This window comes from Bufo bufo, chromosome 2 (assembly GCF_905171765.1).
Source record: "Bufo bufo chromosome 2, aBufBuf1.1, whole genome shotgun sequence".
Classification (NCBI taxonomy): domain Eukaryota; kingdom Metazoa; phylum Chordata; class Amphibia; order Anura; family Bufonidae; genus Bufo; species Bufo bufo.
The window spans coordinates 188,111,047-188,117,046 of record NC_053390.1 but is presented as its reverse complement, the minus strand read 5'-3'; positions in this window follow the sequence as shown (position 1 = coordinate 188,117,046).

Sequence of the window (6,000 nt, the reverse complement as noted above, 5' to 3'; positions counted from 1 at the left end):
GGTACCCAGGGATGGTGGTGGGATGCAGTAATGTACTGCTGTGTGTTGAAAAAGGGGTAGTCTTATACGGCGAGTATATCCCAAACTCTATATTTTCAGTGTAAAAGTTGGGGGTCGTCTTATACGCCGGCATATACGGTATATATTCCCCCATTCTAATGTGTTTGATCCTATATCCTTCGCCCATTTTTCATCACTTTTAAACTTTACTATTTTTCCCAGCCCCTTCCTTATTATCCAGTACACTTGAGAAAGTCACCCTTGTTGTCGTATTTTGATAAGAATCTATAAACTCATTTTTTGCTGTGATATAATATTCCTTATTTTGTGTAGCTTTAAAGGCGTGTTGTAATTGGCGATACCGAAACCAACTCATTGAGTCTAAATTTGCTCCGGGACATAACTCTTTTAGTGCTCTTATTTCCCCATTCTTAACTAGCTATGACACGTAAATAATACCATACTTTTCCCAAAAATTATATTCCGCGATTAATTGAAATTCCCTAATATTACTATTACACCACAAAGGTGTAAAATATATAACGTGTTCAAAATTCCTAGTATTCTTTTGATTTTTCCCCAAGCCAAGTCGACCATTTGGCATATTGGGCAAGTTTTACCTTTTTTTTTTTTATAAATCCCGTCTCCAATATACTGAATATGTTATATTTTGGGCCAATAAAACCCCTTTCTAGATATTGGTTTATAGTTTTTTTATCCGGATTTTAACCACTGAACTTAAGTGGCCAAATAGTATCCCTGAAAAAAGGGGACCGATAGCCCTCCATCCTCTTCCGCTAACCAAAGATATTTTTGTTTTAGTTTCACCCTTTTTCTTTCACAGATTAAGTCATTTAGCAGCAGTTCCAGATGGTTAAAGAAATAATCCTCTATCCAAACTGGACATGCCGCCAAAATATACAAAACCTGGGGAAGCAGCACCATTTTTATTAGGGCAATTCTGTCTGCCTGACCTATCGATAACTTCTGCCAAACACTTATTTTGCTTTTATATTTAATCAGCAAGGGAGAGAAGTTTAACTTAGTAAAGTCAAAGAAGATTGCACTTAGCTTTACACCCTGATATTCAAAAGATTCCAAAGGTTTCAATACCCTAATTTCTAGGGAGTTCGGGGAGGTTGCCTGATCAAGCGGTAGTAATACTGATTTGGCCCCATTGATTTTATATCCCGAGATGACGCTAAACTTATTTATCAGTTCCATAAGGTGAGGTAGCTGTAATGTTGAATTCTCCAGAAAAATTAAGATGTCATCTGCGTACATACTTACCTTATCAGATATCCCCTTCATACCAAAACCTTTAATCTGATCTAATTTTAGCTGCCAATGGTTCTATAAATAATGCAAACAGCAAAGGGGAAAGAGGACATCCCTGTCTTGTTCCTCTATGCAACTCTATTTGCTCAGACCATACCCCATTGATGTTGAACCTAGCTTTGGGGTGATTATATAAAATTTGGACCCACTTAATAAAGTATTGGCCCAAATTCATCCTATGCATTATTTTCCAGAGATATTCCCCCTCCACCCTGTCAAACACCTTATCAGCGTCTAATGACAGGATGGAGCGGGAGCCTCCCCTGCCTGCATATTTAAAAAAACTCTACGTATACTAGTTTGTACTAATCTCTTGGGTATAAACCTGATCTGGGTGAATTAACCTGTCTATAACTCCCTTTAATCTATTGGCAAGTATTTTTGCACAGATTTTATAATCTGTATTTAACAGAGATATCGGGCGATACAGCCCAATCTCTCTTTCATCCTTACCCTTTTTCAAAATAAGTGTGATCACAGCTTCAGATAAAGATGGAGGAAGTTCAAGAGTCTGATAGGTTTTATTTAAGACCTGTAATAGCATTGGCAAGATTGTAAATCCGTTCCTCCGATAGATCTCAAACGGAAGTCCATCAGTCCCTGGTGAAGAATTTCCCCGAATAGACTTAACAGCCTCAAATAGTTCCTTTAGATCTATAGGTCGGTTTAATATTTTACATTCCTCCTCTGTTAATTTAGGAAGGTTGATGTTCTCTAAGAACATTTCAACATCTCCATCCTGCTGATTTTTGTTGTTAGTTTATAAGGTTTTGTAATACTTAACGAACTCCCGCTCAATCTCCTCTGGACATGTAGTGACCACCCCATTGTCCAGTCTAATATTTTTTATTCTATTTATACTTTTTTGGTTTTGGATCAAGAATGATAAAAGGTTTCCTGGTTTCCCTGCTTGAGAAAAATGTTTAGCTCCTGTAAAGAAGACCCTATGTTGTGCTTTTTCTAATAAGTCGTTTTTATACTCCAACCTCGCTTCTTCAAACTGTGATTGTAACAGCTAAGTTCGTGTTCTTAAGCATTTCTCCCTGTAAAGACCGAACCCTTCCATTCAGGGCTAGTTCTTTTGCCGCATATTTTTTTTTTTTTTCCTATTAATTTTGGCTATGTATGCTCCGCGCAAAAACGCTTTAAAAGAGTCCCATACAAAATGCATAGGTGCGGACGGAGCATTCAATAGCCAAAACTCTTGGATCTCCTTTGTTATACTTTCCTGATCCTTAACCAATTTGATCCAATGGGGATTTAGTCTAAAACTTCTTGTTTTCTTCCTATCGTACCCCATTTTCGTTGTTACTACTATTGGGGAGTGATCTGAAATCATCGGCATCCTGAGATAGTTCTCTCCCCCCCCCCCCCCTGCCCATCATCCTAGGTTTTTATTTTTTAAACACCTCCAAGTACTTCTTTTACAGTCCACTTTTGCTTTTTTCAAGTTATGTAAATTAAATGCTTACCTCATCACTTCCCATTCCTAACCCCACCTCCCATTCTAAAGATCCTACCCTCCTCCCTCAATCACGTCCCAAATCCTGCGCATGTGCAGAACCAGTCACCTCACTCACTGATGAAAAAAAAATCTAGAATATTCGTGATTACGAAGTGCCGATATTCGCGATAAAAATTCCCGATTAGAATATTCGCGATCAACACTACTATTGATCATATAACGTATACTGCGCAGCTGCGAGACTCTGAAGAGAAAGGGCGGAGATGAGCAATCGTAGAGAGTGTGTCTTATTCGTTTGTGGGCATGGCTGCACTCCAAGAGTCAGAGAACGCTGGACTCCTCTCCGAAGCATGGAGGAGACAGGACTCATCTAAGGTGCATTTACATATATGGCGGGAACATGTATTTTAGGTTTTTCTCTGAACTGATAGTTCGTTCAGAATTGATTTTAATATCATTATTAATGTATTAAAACGTATTTATAGAAAAGTGAGTGGATAAATAGGCTTAGAAAGTGATGACAGGTTTCCTTTAAATGTGTTTAAAAAAAAGTCTCTGCAGCATCTCACAGACCTGGGCACTGCCATATGTCGTCAGTGCTGCAGTGCTCAGTCTGTACAGTGTTCAGGACATCTGTACACTACACAGAAGCTCTTCCTATCTGTTACATAAACTGCTCGGGTTAGGAGGGAACGGATGTAAAGACTAAGTACCAACAGCAGTGTTCAGCTCTGACAGGCACTTCAGAGAGAAAGTATGAGCTCCCTTATGCTCAATATACTGGCTACAATAATAATTCCAGACAACCCCTTTACTGTAGCAGCCATGCTTTGTGAGATGCATGAAAATTGAAGAGTCACTAACTTTTCATAGAGACGTAGCAAAAGTTTAGATCTGTGGGGGTCTCAGCGCCCCCAAGACCCCAACCTATCTCTAAAACGAGGGGAGAGAAGCACATGGATTGAGCTTTCTCTCTCCTCGCTACAGAGGACATAATTGAGACTGGCCCATAGAAAGAGGGCGTTATGTATGTGCTTCTCTCCTCTTGTTCTAGGGAAAGGTTGGGGTTTCGAGCGCTCCGACCTCTGTCGATCTAAACTTTTTGATATGTCTCTATGACATATGAAAAGTTAGTGACCCTTTAACCGTGCCCCAGCAATGATGGGACAAAAGGACATAGGTACAGTATGAATTTAATAGGAAATTAAATAAATTACAAATACGCTGAACTTGCTCCCAGCAATTTTTTTCTGAGCCATGGATCAGGAGGTACTGTCACCATGAAAATGCAGTGTCACCTGCAGCCAGCATGTTATAGAGCAGGAGGAGATGAGCAGACTGATGGTTCAGTAAAACGTTTGTTCTGTACTAAGGAGTCATGAAGGCACTACTGCTCAGTGACGGACAGCTAGCTCTGCTTGACGAACCATACGGTTAGCTATCAGTCAGAAAGTAAGACTGTCCACATGACTATATACTATTATATAGTATAGTAAATGCTGAGATTTAAATTAACAAATTGCAAATTTTAAAGAATCGTTATCCATAAAACTAAATAAGAATCTGCTCAGCTTATACTGCCCTATAACATGCTGCCTGCAGATTGCACTGTTTCTCAATAGTGACAAAGTACATCCATGAACTTTTGTAGTGAGCATTTTCATTTTAGAATTTAAAATAATTTTCTCACTTCAGCAAATGGCTTTTATCATGTAGGAAAGTTAATACAAGGCACTTACTAATGTAATTATCCATATTGCATCCTTTGCTGGCTGGATTCATTTTTCCATCACATTATACACTGCTAATTTCCATGGTTACAACCACCCCGTAATCCATCAGTGGTGGCCGTGTTTGCACCCTATAGGAAAAAGCACTAGCCTATGTGTGGTCCCACAGTCCTGGCTACCAGAGAGGATGGCGCTTTTTCCTTAGTGTACAAGCACGACCACAGCTGATAGATTACAGGGTGGTCATAACCCCTGGAAATGAACAGCGTATAATGTGATGGAAAAATGAATCAAGCCAGCAAAGGAGACAATATGATCAATCACAATACATTAGTAAGTGCCTTGTATTAAAGCTATCTACATGATAAATGCCATTTGCTGAAGTGAGACAACCCCTTTAGGTAATAAAAAGAATGTGCCCATACAGTCATATGTACAATGATAGAGTCAGAGACAGTGCTCATAGCTCATTTTGTTCTGTAATGTCTTTTAAAACTAAAAATAATCATATATATAGCTTTAATCAGTTGCCTATATTATACTCTACTTCATTCAAGTGTGGGAATGTAACATTAGCTTACTTAAAGGGATTCTGTCATCAGCGACCTCTCTATCCAGCTGCTTGCATAGACACATAGCTGTAGTTCACCTGATTAAAACGCTGGGTTTCCTTTGTTGATCCAAGGCTCCATTCCTGAGTTCTGATATATGCAAATTAGGACTTTGGTGCAATGAGGGCATCACCATTGCTCATGTTGCACCCAAGCTCCACTCCTTTCTGTGCCCAGCCCCTCCCTCGCTGCTTTGATTGACGGGGCAGGCACTGGCGAATCAGCCAGGGAGGGGATGGCCACATAAATGAGTTGTTGGGTGCAAAAACAGCAATGGTGATGCCCTCAGTGCACCAAAGGCTTACTTTGCATATTAAGAGTATCAGAACTCCATTTAATATGAAAGGTGGACTCTGATTGCCATTAGCAACTAAGCCAGTTTTCCTTTACACCAGCTTAGATAAATCTCCCCCTAAGTGTCTATGCAAACAGTTTGATAGGGAGCTCGCTAGTGACAGATTATCTTCACATATCTAGTTATTCTAGAATGGAATTTGACTCAGTCAGAAATAGACCAGTCCCAGTGTTGAGCGAACTTGTGTTCTAAGTTCGGGTTATCGAAGAATACCGTTATGGATTCCGCTACCATGGACCATAACGGGATTCTTAGATAACCCAAACCCAGAGGAACGCCGAACTTAAAACACAAGTTCGCTCAACACTACCAGCGAATACCAGAGACAGAGGCAGCTCTCCAGACAATACAATCCTTGTTCTCAACGAGGCATTTAAAGGGGTTATCCAAGACTATAAAATGACCCCCCCATATGCCGGGCCGCTCACAATGAATATACTAACTTGGCTCCCCACACAGATGAAAACATCCGTGTCGGGGAAAAGCAGCCAATGGCAGGCG